Source organism: Oculina patagonica, chromosome 8 (assembly GCF_052425735.1).
Source record: "Oculina patagonica isolate OP01 chromosome 8, crgOcupat, whole genome shotgun sequence".
In the NCBI taxonomy this organism is placed as follows: Eukaryota; Metazoa; Cnidaria; class Anthozoa; order Scleractinia; family Oculinidae; genus Oculina; species Oculina patagonica.
The window spans coordinates 34,301,534-34,306,656 of NC_135765.1; positions in this window are offsets into that span (position 1 = coordinate 34,301,534).

Below are 5,123 nucleotides of genomic sequence, written 5' to 3' on the forward strand. Positions count from 1 at the left end.
GGGAACTCAGTAGTGGGGGGGGGGGGGAGAGCAGGGGGAGGGGAACAACCCCCCATTATCTCTTAACCTTTTTAGAGAAAATGTTAGAAGGCAGGTTTTGGGAATTGAGGATTTGGTCATTTCTAGGAAAAAAAGTTGTCTTTACTCCGCAAAAAAACGATGAAACGAAATTGATATTTTCGCGGAGCGGGGGAATTAAACAATAGGCGAAAATCCTCTATGCTTTTAAGCTAACGAAAAAATGTAATCGTTATTCGAATTAAGATTTTAGTGTGTGGTTAAGAATTATTGGTGTAGTTAGTGTAGTTACAAATGTGACTGTCATATTAGTTGTGTTTGTTGTTAACTTTGAACACTTAATCGCCCAGAACACCTGTGATATGTTCAGTGTAATAATACGTACATTAATGTAGTTATGCACAGTTAACGCACATATAAAAGTAGTGTTGATTTATGCGTGTGATAAAGATGAATAAAGAAAGAAGATTGCTAGTGGGTAAATAAGTATGCTTTTTAGGCAACATGTCCAAGGTGTAGGAAAACTCTAGATAGAAAGATGATTAAACTAAGCCTACCAGGCTTATAGCTTAGAGGTCAATAATTTTATAGCACCTTGTACATCTGTTTATTAACGTTGTGCTTGCCAAGGAGCTATGTATAATGAAAAAATCTCAAGTGGCTGTTCGGTCCTTTTTTGGCCATACATTAACTGAAAAGAAAGAGGTGTTGCTAGGCAGTGCCAAGCTGAGGCAACACGTTCGCCAGCACTCAGAAGTGTTCGTGCTATGTTTGGTTGGACAATAAGACTCGGAAACCCGAGAGCTTCTACAAAGATTTACCGAAAACGACTTTTGTTCATCCTCTGACCGTGTTTATTTTACAACTATATGTATGCAGCCATTCTACAAGCTCCTGGTTAAAACCACCGTATTTATAATAAATGTACATTCTAGCCAGTATTAGAGTTTCTTCAGTAATTATTTGTGGTGAAGAAGGTTAACTTGGACAAAAATGGACAAAATGTTCTGATGAGTTGAAAATCAGTAACTCTGTGGTCAAGGAGAGAGTAGTTCGAATCAAAGCTGCAGATGGTGAAGGCTAGTTTGTGTAATGCATTCTCGTTATTAATGACTTCTTATTTAGTAGTCTAGTTTATATGGCTTGGTGTAAAGTTAGTTTTCTAGGTTTCTGTGCTGTGAAGGCCAACGTCGATTTGTGTACCTAAGTAAAGTGTATTAATTTGCCCCACCATGCTTAGTTTTGGGGAGTTGCTTCTTAACTTATTGATAAATAATGTTAACATATAATTATGTAATGGGCCATTTTCAATAATATGTGATGATTAGACTTGCCTCAGAGACTTTGCATCGCTTTGTGCATAAAATAAAGTGCTGACTTATACTTGCATTATAAATTACTCTACATTTAAAATAAGCTCTTGTCAACCGAGCAGAAGTATCGTGTGGGAGCATCTTGACTGAGGCTGTGAGTACAGACCAAACGCAATGAGGTCTGTACTCACGACCTAGTTCAAGATTTCAATAGTCTGCAAACACTTGAAATATTTCGAAATATTTCTAAGGTTTATGGCGTTGTTGTCACAAATCAGAAGAGATTTGAAAACGCAAGCAATAAGAGTAATAAATCTGAAATGTTCCCATTTGTCAAGAAACAGTGACGTGATGTTTGTTTTGTTTAAACTTGATAAATTATAACTGGTGAGTGTGAGAAGATGCTATTTTAAAATTCTGAAAATATCTGCCCCCCCCCCCCCTTCCTTGTCTTAGGTCTCAGCCGCAAAACTCCTTCCCAGAAAAAAAGCCCCAGCGCCTATGCCCATGGGCCTACATAGCTCAACTGTATTACACCTGTTAAGGAAAGTAGACTTTTCGGATTATAGGTCCCTAATGTAGAGCTTGTCCTGTATTGTACGTTGTTAGAGAATGCTCTCGACATAAAGTAAATGTGTACCCATGGTGTACCCACTTAGGCAAAATCCCGGCTTCTTGGCATACTAGGGCATGGGACATTTTTATCTGCGGGCACCACCGGGAAAGACAAGAAAAAAACAAATAGTGCAACACTTAGCAGCTGTCTGTGACCAGCCGCATGCCGAAATTCATCAGTTTATCTTGGCTGAAAGGTCGTGAAACTTGACGAGAAGCAAGTGTGTACCATGTGTCACTTTCAAATGTCTCCAGTGATGTTCATGACACAAATCGGGAGCTAGGAGCACAGAAATGATGATTTGCACTTCAAGAGTACTGAAAAGGTTTGACGACGGATTTCAATAGATTAAAACCTCCTCTTTCACTTTAGGTAGTTTGTGGTTTCAAATTGTGGTATACGTTTTGAGTTATAGCTATGTTTTTGTCAGTTGGTACAGGTCAAAAAACGTCTCGTATGAGAACGAGGCTGAAATTGTCACTCAATTTATTCATAGAAACTTATTCAATAAGAAAATAAATGTTATCCAGATAACTGATAGGACTCTATGAAAGTCGATTTTATGGAGAGCACCACGGCTTGCAAAGAAATCACATGGTATTTGTCCTCGTTTTGAGTGACGTGTCACAGCATTCTCGTTCTATGTTACATAGGAACAGAAACTTTTCGCTCACGTTCACCTGCAAACCATTTACAATTAGGCTTGATATTAACCATATGTTTCACTTTCATATGTCTCCAAGGATGTCCACGAAAGAAATCAAAAGTTAAAATATCACAACCTTTCATCGTGAAAGATTTTAAACTGGTACTCACGCGTCAACTCGCGAGGATACGCTCGCGACGTCGAAAAATCTTACGGGACATTTTTTTAAGCTTAATACTAGTTCATTCAAGAAGGACTACAGGGCGGAAAACGCGCGTGGAGACACGTAAGAATACCGTTTTCTATATCTTTTTTGATAGTGGAAAATTTAATTTGTACTCACGCGCTACGTGGGAACTCGCGAGGATACGCACACGACATCAAAAGGAACTTACGTGTCATTTCATTTAGTGTCATTTCGTCAACTAAGACATCTTTCATCAAAGAATATTTTCAACTTGTTGTTACACGCGAGGATACGAGCGCGACGTCAAAAGAAACTTAGTTGGTAGTTCTTAAAAGTTAGGGTTATGCGTAGGGTAAGGGTTAGCAACAATTAAAAGCCCTAACACCTAGGAAGGTGTCAATGAATTTCAAAAATTTAAATGGTATACGATTTCACTAGCCAAACTCTGATATTATGCCAAGTTTCGTGACAAACGGTTCAGTTTGAAATTTTGGCAAAAAAGCTAGGTTTATGGGCATGGTTGGGGTTAGCGACTTTCAAAGGGGGGCGCACCGAAGACGACATAGACCAATTTTAAAAATTTAAACTGCTACCGATTGCGCTTGCTAAACTATATCATAATGGGCTGTACGGTGGCAAACGGTTGATTTAAAAATTTTACCAAAAAAGCTAGTGTTATGGGCACGGTTTGGTTAGCATTTTTTAAAGGGGGGCGCATCAAAGACTATGTCGACCACTTTCGAAATTTTAAATAGCCTGTTCCAGGCGTTCGGTTTATAGTTGGGAAGCGCGAAAAACGGCGCGAAAAACCCTCCCCATTTTTTCGCTCGCCGCTCCTCGCGCCGCTTCCCAACTAACCGAACGCCTGGAACAGGCTAATATCAAGCCTATGCGAAATGAAAATTTCCTGTTTCGAGGGAGATTTGCGCGATTTCGCGCGCGATATTCAAACAGGTTTTCTTTTTCAATTGGCCAGGAACAATGATTTGGTGGACAAAATGGGTGATATTTGGGCCATGTTACCTATCAATGAACACTCGTGGGATCTCGCGAGAACGACACGCAAGGTTGGCTAAAAAGTTATTTTACCCGATGATTTTAAAGAGAATCGCACTACCACGCATGTGACAGTATAATGAGTTTTTCTTCTTTATTCGAGCAATTGACGACAAGGGAGAGAAAGGTGGTGATATTTGAACCCTCGATTTGTGTCATGAACATCATTGGAGACATGTGAAAGTGAAACATATAAGTTTAAAATCTTCCACGTCGAAAGATGTATTAGTTGACGATATTCTCCCGTGTCTCCACCCGCGCTTTCCGTCCTGTAGTCTTTCTTGAATAAAACGACTTTTAAAGTTAAAAAATGCCACGTAAGTTTCTCTTTGACGTCGTTCGCGTATCGCCGCGTGTTCCCGCGTGAGTACAAGTTTAAAATCTTCCACGATGAAAGATGTGTTAGTTGACGATATTCTCGGGTGTCTTCACGCGCGTTTTCCATCCTGTAGGCTTTCTTGAATAAAACCACATTTAAACTTGAAAAATGCCACGTTAGTTTCTCTTTGACGTCGCGTGCGTATCATCGCGTGTTTCCGCGTGACTACAAGTTTGAAATCTTCCACGATGAAAAATGTGTTAGTTGACGATATTCTCGCGTGTCTAACCGCGCTTTCTGTCCTGTAGTCCTTTTTGAATAAAACAACTTTTAAACTTGAAAAATGCCACGTAAGTGTCTCTTTGACGTCGCGTGCGAATCCTCGCGGTTTCCCGTGTAAGTACAAGTTTAAAATCTTCCAATCTTGTGTTAGTTGATGATATTCTCGCGTGTCTACACGCACGATTTTCGTCCTGTAGTCCTTCCTGAATAAAACGAGTTTTAAAATTAAAAAATGGAACGTAAGTTTCTTTTGACGTCGCGCGCGTATCCTCTTGTGTTCCCGCCTGAGTACAAGTTTTCTGTGTATTTTAAAGCACTAGCAGAAAAAGGAATTCTTAGAATGAGGGATTTGATTTCCGAAAACAATGAGCTTATCTTAAAAAGCAACTGCAAATTGAGAGAACTGAATATCACGCCATTAGATGTCTTTAGGCTTGTTACACTAATAGATGCTCTACCAGTAGAATGGCGTGAATCATTAAAAGCGTTCGTATATAAAGTGATGAACCCTTTTACATGCACGATGAGATAAAAGTAATTTTAAATGGACAAAGCGTTTTAATCAAAACAGTGTTTTCCAAATCTGTCTATAAGGAACTTCGGGATAGAATCATCACCCCACCAACTGCTCAACTGAATTTTAATGCGCGATTTATAAATGATGTCTTAGAATGGAAAGAAATCTA